The sequence below is a fragment of the Bos grunniens genome, chromosome 25 (genome assembly GCF_055505025.1).
Source record: "Bos grunniens cultivar Pamir isolate PY7600 chromosome 25, Bosgru_T2T1.0, whole genome shotgun sequence".
NCBI classification, from domain to species: Eukaryota; Metazoa; Chordata; class Mammalia; order Artiodactyla; family Bovidae; genus Bos; species Bos grunniens.
The window spans coordinates 40,774,081-40,782,484 of record NC_141189.1 but is presented as its reverse complement, the minus strand read 5'-3'; the positions used below and the strand labels follow the sequence as shown (position 1 = coordinate 40,782,484).

General features: G+C 51.9%; 1 long non-coding RNA gene across 1 annotated transcript; it reads left to right on the top strand.

Moving 5' to 3' along the window:
• Positions 1-1,610: 1,610 nt before the first annotated feature.
• On the top strand, positions 1,611-7,920 carry LOC147345619 (uncharacterized). The gene is made up of 3 exons (XR_015154885.1): positions 1,611-1,975; positions 2,638-5,985; positions 7,625-7,920. It is a non-coding gene; the product is annotated as an uncharacterized LOC147345619 (long non-coding RNA).
• Positions 7,921-8,404: the final 484 nt, after the last annotated feature.

The window sequence follows — 8,404 nt, the reverse complement described above, 5'->3', positions numbered from 1 at the left end:
CTCACTCATTGAGCACCATGGTCAGGACCTGTGCTGGGCCTTAACAAAGAGGAAAGCAATTATGTTCCTATGCTGCCCGCCCCACCACATACACACACACACACACACACCACAAGATGTGGGGCTTGTTCTCTGTCCACTCCACCCTTGTCTGACCAAAGTGGTGTGTTGGTGAATGTTTGACCCTCATGGGAAGTCCGGGGGAGGGGGGCGCGGTGGGGACTGATTTCTAGAGTTTGCCCATTTCTGTGGTGTAAATACTCCCTTTATGGCAAATGTTAGACTACCAAGGCGGTCACTGAAGGCAGAGTCAGAAGTAAACCTACAGAAGCACATTGGTATTTCCACCACATGAATATAATAGATACAAAAACCTCAAGAACACAGATAGTAGTAAAATAAATAGAAGTGATTATTTTTGATTATTTGCTACCTTTGTCAATATAATTTAAATGTAAGTTTATATAATGCAATTTTTTTTAATGTGCTGGGTCTTTGTTGCTGTGTGAGGGCTTCTCTTGTAGTGGGGCACAGGCTCTAGGGTGCCCCGGCTCAGTAGTTGCAGTGACCAGGCTTAGGTGCCACCTGGCGTGTGGGATCTAAGTTCCCTGACCAGTGATGGAAACTGCAACCCCTTCCCCTGCCTTGGAAGGTGGATCCTCAACCACTAAACTGGTCCACAGCGGGGAAATCCCTATAATGTAATTTTTAACAATGAGTTTTAAAAGATAAGACTGTATTGCACACCCAACTTGCAAAACTCAACATATTCTCTCCTCCCATTTTTTATTTTATTGTTGTTCAGTTGCTCAGTCACATCCGACTCTTTGTGACCCCGTGGACTGCAGCATGCCATGCTTCCGTGTCCTTCACTACCTCCCAGAGTTTGCTCAAATTCATGCCCATTGAGTCAATGATGTCATCCAATCATCTCATCCTCTGTGGCCCCCTTCTCCTCCTGCCCTCAATTTTTCTCAATATCAGGGTCTTTTCCAATGAGTCAGCTGTTCGCGTCAGGTGGCCAAAGTACTGGAGCTTTGGCTTCAGCATCAGTCCTTCAAATGAATAGTCAGGGTTGATTTCCTTTAGGATGGACTCCTTTGATCTCCGTGCTGTCCAAGGGTTAGCGTGTACATTTTACTTCCTCCACCGGGCGGGGAAACAAAGGCGGGAGGAGGCATGCGGCTCCGTGGGAAGCAGAAAGCCGGGCTGGAGTCCCCCAAACGGCCACGGGGTGCGCCAGACACAATCTGATCGGCAGCTCAGGCCAGAGGCAAGCCGGGCTGGAGTCCTTCAAACGGCCACCTGGGGGCGCCAGACACAATCTGATCGGCAGCTCAGCCCAGAGGCCCTTGGGGTCCGCGGCCGCTGCTGGGCTCCTGGATCATGGAGGCGTTTTTCCTTGTATTTCAGGCTCATCCAGGACCAGGGCCGCTAGCAGGGGTCTCGAGGCACGGAGGGCTCGCCCCCCACCGCGAGTACGCACACGCCCTCGCCCCTAGTTTGAGAAACCAGAATTCTCGACCCGCCACCCAGCCACGCAGCCACCCACCTTAAGCCCCTCCCCGGCGGCCTTTGCAGCCGGAAGTTGGCCGTCCTCCGCCTTCCCGGCATCCCCCGTGCTTCCGCCGGCTGAGGGTCCATAGTGAGCCTGGATCATTAGCTGGCTGGAGTGAATTAATCTGTAGGGAATTAGTTTATATTGTCCTCGGGCTGGATTAGTGCGGAGGGATGAGGGACAGGAGTTTCCTCCTGAGTCACCCTGAGGCCACAGAGCCCGGGAAATCAGGGAAGGAGCTTCCCAGGCTTCCGGTGCAGGTGCGGACGAGGGCCATGCCTCGCCTGCGGAAAGGCCTGTGTGCTCCTCCCAGCTTTTTGTCAACAGTCTGCGTGGCCTTGGGCAAGCTGGGCTCGCATTACGGCAGCAGACGCTGTGGGTTGACTCCCAGGCACCTGTGCCCTTTTGTCCCTGTTGGTAGGTAGTGCCCACCCCTCAGGGTTTCCCAGGTGGCGCTAGTGGTAAAGAGCCCGCCTGCCAATGCAGGAGATGTAAGAGACGCAGGTTCAATCCCTGGGTGCAGAAGATCCTCTGGACGGGGGCATGGCAACCCGCTCCAGTATTCTTGCCTGGAGAGCCTCTTAGATCAGAGGAGCCTGGTGGGCTACAGTCCATGGGGTCGCCAAGAATAGGACACAGCTGAAGCAACTGAGCGCGCCCACCACTCCAGGAGGGTTTACTGCGGCTCTTTGCGCCCACTGTGTCGGTCCTGTACCCCTCATCAAATGCTGGTTCCTTGAAAATACCATCAAAACAGCCTGTCGCTAAGACTAAACTGCGTTTGTTGCTTCCCTTGTTGAGGGAGCAGCATCTTGAAAGACTCCTTCCTGGAGAGGGCAAAGTTGAGATAGGTTTCAGAGTCTGGCTTAATTTAAGACCTTAATGAGGATCGGTAGGGATCATGTTACATAGTTCAGGGCTGTTGGTCATGGTAGTTGAGGGTTTATAGTCTCCGCGAGGGAGTCTTGGATCTTCACCAGTTATTTGATCCTACCTGTTTAAAAAAATCGTGTGGTTTTTGATGGATTTTTCTGAGGTCAAGGTGTAAAATTATTTGCGCATTTTCTCTTCCTGGTCAGGTGTTTCTGGGAGTACTGAACTCATGGTAACACAGTCATGCTATTTTGCTTCAGCCAGGGTGAGTCACAGCCCTCTTCTACTTGCACCCAGAGGGATCTTGTCTGTGGTTTTCTTGTGTGTGAAATGGGGATTGTGTTGCAGGGGGAGGGGGAGAAGACCAACAAGGTTTCACCCTGTAGTAGCCTTTCAGACTACGTCACGGTGGGGCTTACAAAAATGTGTGCGTCCTGAAGAAGAGTTCTTACTCTCAAATCTGAAAACAGAGCTGCCAAATTGAAAAGAACAGACGTGTATTAAATGTCTCCAGGATGTCATTATGTTTATTTGCCAACTGCAACTCACCGCATACAGTTAAGGGGTCATTATATTCACTCGGCAAAGGGAGGTGTGTGTTCACATGTTGATGGCACGTAGTGGAAGCTTCAGGTTTACGGATTATCAAGGTCTTAAAATGGCTATGGGGCGTTTCACTCTTGGCCTTCCTTCTTCCCAGTCTTGTAAGTTGGGGTGAGCTCCTCCCCTTTCTGCCTTCATTTCCTCCTAGGTCCGGTGGGGAGGACAGTGCTCTGAGCAGAGTAAGGAGGCTGAAGTGAGATCATGTGTTGAGTGTGGCAGCTGGCAGTTGCAACTGAGGTGCGGATGATTCTGGGGCCCTGTGAACTGGGGTCTAGGACAGCTGTGAGAGACTGGACCCATGGGAAGCACGAGGGAAGGACGCAGGGGTTTAAGCAGGTTGGGAGAGAAAGCAGGAGAAACGCATATGACAGTAACCACACTGTCCCAGCTCAGAGAGTCTGTGGCTTGTTCCGGTCAGTTCCTGCAAGGAAGTTCCTGACCGCCCCCAGGACAGGTGACAAGTGTAGGGACAACAAATAAAAAATATTGAACAACCAGTTCTTTACCGGCAGGAAGCAGAACAGGGTGACTGGAGTCTGAGTCTTTTGGAGGCCCCGTGTCTCAATGGACATTAACCTTTAATTGCTCTATTTGGGGTGGGCTGGAGCAGCCAGGCTAATGCAATTGGAGGCTTGAGGAGGCAGGTATTTGCAGCCTGTAGGTGACATGAAGTTGGGCCCCAACAAGGCGTCCTGGCCGGATGTCTGCTTTGCTGGGGGAGGGTGGAGGTGGCAGGTGTGGGGTGGTGGAGGTTGGCAACACAGCCGGGTGCTGGACACGCGTGGGTGAGGGCCACATTCTGGTCAGGTGGGTCCTCCCTGGGCACTCCCAGACCCTGGCACCTGGTGGAACCTGGGCTCCTTGGGCTCTGGCGGCATGGAGCAGAGCCCTGGCACGGAACTTTGCCAGGCTTTCTGGTCCTCCCTTCATTTAGACCGGGGGAATTCCTTCCCTCTTCCTGTTTCTAGCATTTCCTGTCTCCTCATCTTTCCCAGCAGACCTGAGGGCAAGGTTAGCTTGAGATCAAGTCTTTAGCAGTTGGGAGAACTTGTTCTCCTTTCCTCCAGGGCAAGAAAGACAGAATCTTTAGACTCTGACAGGATATGAGGGCAAATATTTGCATTTCATCTTTCTGTGGTAAAGAGAGGAAAGGAAAACAAGTCACTGTACAATTTTAGAAAAGAGACTCGTTTGACAATACATGCCAAAACCTGTATATACACCTACAACCTTTGACCTGGCCATTTCTCTTTTAGGAATATAACTCCAGAAAATACTCAGAGATGTTCTTCAAAGATTTCTGAATAAGATTGTTTTCTGAAGTGTTCTGTACAACAGTAAAAAGAATGAGTGTCAAGTATTAATAATTATGTTATGAACAAATAGTTTACTGACATGGGAAGCTACCCAAATAATTACATTTAGAAAACAATATAGTATCATGGTTCCAGTGGAAGGACTGATGTTGAAGCTGAAGCTCCAATACTTTGGCCACCTGATAGGAAGAACTGACTCATTTGAAAAGACCCTGATGCTGGGAAAGATTGAGGGCAGGAGGAGAAGGGGATGACAGAGGATGAGGTTGTTGGATGGCATCACCGACTCAATGGAAATAAGTTTGAGCAAGCTCCGGGAGATGTTGAAGGGCAGGGAAGTTTGGGGTGCTGCAGTCCACGGGGTCGCAGAGTCGGACTGAGCGATTCAACAACATGGTTCCAGTAATAAAAGGGTAAATACAGAATCTATAGCCTGTTTTCTCAGTTAGGAAAAAACTTGTGAACTGTTTCATTAAGTAATCAATTGACTCAACAAAAGTGGGAGACACGACATCCCAAGAACTGTGGATATGATAGTGAGCTGTTAAAAGTGACCTGACTTCCCCGGTGGTCCAGTGGCTAAGACTCCACACTCTCAATGCGGGGGGCCCAGGTTTGATCCCTGGTCAGGGAACTAGATTCCACCTGCCCAAACTAATGAAGAGCCTGTATCCTGCAGCTAAAGATCCCCTGTTCTGCAACTAAGAAAGATCCCACATGACGCAGTGAAAATCGAAGATTGAAGTTCCCGAGTTCTGCAACTAAGACGGGCACAGCCAAAAGATAAAGAACTGAATAAAAGCGTAATTTCCAAAAAAGGTAAAAGCATGACTCAAAGAAATTTAAAAGTGGCATGTATCAGAGATTTTAACTCATTCACGAAGAAGGAAACCATCAAGATGTTACAACTGATTTGAGAAACAGAAGAAGAAACCTATACACGGGACATCAGGAATGGTGAAATCCATTTGCTAATAACAGATGCAAGACTGTTTAGGGCCTAGGGACTTCCCTGGTGGTCCAGTGGTTAAGATCTGCCTTCCAATGCAGGGGTTAAGGTTTGGTCCCTGTCGGAGAACTAAGATCCCAGGTGCCGGGGATCAGCCCACGCATTGAAGAGCCCTTACGCAGCAGCTAAGACCAGACGCAGCCAAAAATGGATAAATAAATATTTTCTTAAAACGTTGTTGAGTCTAAAGCAAGAAAACGTCACGTTTGGCATCACCTCTTCCGCAGGACGACAAGGACGCCAGCCGGCAGCACTGTCTGTCCTCACAGATAGTAACCAGTCACATCAGTGGGAGGTGACTGGCTCTTGTAGGGGCAGGCCTGATTAGCATTGCTATCAGTTCTGTCTCCACAGAGCTGTCAGCCAGCCTCATCACAGACACAGGCGCACACTCGCCCCTACAGGATCTGAAGATCCCGGGAGACTCGTGCTCGCCTTGGGAAGGCTGTTCAGGCCTCCCATTTGCCCATTTCATGTCTTCCACACTTTCCCCACAGAACACTTAAACTAAGGCCAAAGGAAAAGTGCCGACTCTGAAGATGTCGGGCAGACAGAGCAGCAGGTGCCCAGGGTGCAGAGGAAAGAGAGGCCCCGTGGGGCCGGGCGTGGGCCAGCAGTGAGAGCAGGTGAGCACGGTGGATGCTCCAGCGCCTGCGGGGAGGGGACGAGGCGCTGGGATCCCCTTCTCAGTGCAGTGGGTATCGCTGGGGCTTTGAACAGGGAGATGCCATGAGCTTGTTGGAGTTTTGTTAAACATCTCGGCCATTGCGGGAGAGGAGCCTGGAGGGGAGCTGGAGGACCTGTGTCAGGGGAGGGAGGAGGAGGCCTGGGCTCTCCCGTGGGCTTGTTCTGGGCTGGCACTAGGACGCACTGATGGATCGGTGGGACGTCAGAAGTGTTGCTGTGGCCGGCTCAGCCTGGTGGCGAGGAATGCCTGCGCCCCACCCCAAGCCCACAATGTGGTGAGGCCCCCGTAGACGTGTTGTGGCTGGACTGGCCCCTGGGGTTCTTACTATGATCACAAGACACACCTTAGCAACCAGCCTCAGGAGACTTTGGAAAAAAACAGATTTATTACTCACAGGTCCTGGAGGGCACAGCGAGCACCCTAAGGCCACACGGTGAGGTTGTGGGTAGAGACGGGTAGGGGTGCGCACAGGAGCTCTGCCTTTATTAGGGTCCAAGGGTGGGCAGGCTGGGGTTTCCAGGGTTCACTCTTTGCTGAACTTAAACTCGAATTCCTTGCTGATTTTAAAACCTAAGAGGGGGAATTTGGGCTCAGGAAGAGAAAAGTAGGGTCAACCCACTGGTCAGTTATCTGGGTCACCCAGGGTTTTCTAAAAGGGGACCTTCATGGTTGGGGCCCCAGGCTCCTTAGCTGGTGGTCAGCTCGGAGCTGTGTTGCACAGCTGGCATTGCCTTCATTCGAGATGGGTGTCTTTGAAATAGATTCTCCAGCAGCCGAAAGCTTAATGTCAGAAGCTAACACTACAAATATGTATACATCGGGCCCTGCCCTGCCTCAGCCCTGATCCTGGAGCCCTTAGAATTCCCGGGTGATAGTATCTTTTGTTCTGTTAAGATGATTCTTGGTGGTCTCTTTGGCTCCTGGATGGGGGCTGGTAACCGGAAAGACCAAGCCATGATTAGAAGCTTGAAACCTTCATCTTCTGGGGAGGGGGAGGGGCTGGAGAGCGAATTAATAATGGATCGTGCCCACGTGATGAGGCTCCATAAAAATCCCTGAAGTACAAGGATCGCCAGAGTAGGAACGCATCCGTGTGTGGGGTGGCACACCCCAGCTCCACAGGGACAGAAGCCTCTGCACTCAGGACCCTTCTGGACCTCTCCCGAAGTGCCTCTTCACCTGGCTGCGCCTCTGTGTCCCCCATCATAGAATACACTGGCCACATAAATAAGTGTTTCCCTGAATTCTGTGAGTCATTATAGCAAATGAGCAAACCTGAGGACGGGCTTTCTGGGAACTCCTGATTCGTAGCTGTGTCAGATGGGAGTGCGGGTGACCCGAGGACACGCCGCTTGGATCGGCATCTGAGGTGGGGAAGGTCGTAGGGGGCTGAGCCTGTAACTTGTGGGGTCTGCACAAACTCCAGTGGTGTCAGCCCTGAGTGAAATCGTACGACACCTGGTTGGTGTCCACAGACAATTGCTTGGTGTGGAAAAAACCACACAGCTGGTGTCAAAAATACTCTATGTGGGGCTTCTCTGGTGGTCCAGTGGTTAAGAATCCACTTGCCAATGCAGGGGACGCAGGTTAGATCCCCAGTCTGGGAAGAACCCACATACCTTGGGGCAGCTGAGCCCACGCACCACAACCACTGAACCTATGGTCTAGAGCCTGGAACTACAGCTACTGAGCCCCCACGGCATGACTACCGAAGCCCAAGATCTCCAGAGCCTGTGCTGCGCGGCAAGAGAAGCCGCCACGAATGAGAAGCCAGCACACGGCCACCAGGGTAGCGCCTGCTTGCCGCAACTAGAGGAAGTCGTGCAGCGATGAAGACCCAGCACAGCCAAAAATAAACAACCTTTAAAAACAATACGTGTACAGAGAAGGAGTTTTTTCCTTTTCATTTGGTAATGGGCGGGGAGGAAAAGGCTGAATCAAGAATGACTCGAATGGCTTGTGCATCTGGGAGAACGGTGCCATTTTCTGAGATGGGGCGCCGCGGTGCGGGGGGTGGCGTGGAGCCTGGATCCCAGGGACTCTCAAGATCCCCTAGTCTGTGACGCTGGCTGGGAGTCCAGGTCCCCAGCCCCCAAGCCTGCATCTTGGAAGCACAGCTGAGGAGTGCGGGTGGGGATCTGTCCCCAGGCCCCCGTGCAGAGGGGCGCCCTGGTCCCAGCCGCGAACTGACTCCCCTAGAGCCTTCCGTCCTCCTGGCAGGAGAGCTGGGATAGCCTCTGCACCCTGACTTACCCAGGAGCCATTCACGAGCAGTAATTAGCACCATCAATTATTTTCCTGGAGGGTTGATGGGGGAGGAGGAACGTGGGTCTCCACCCTGTGGGGGAGGCTGGAAC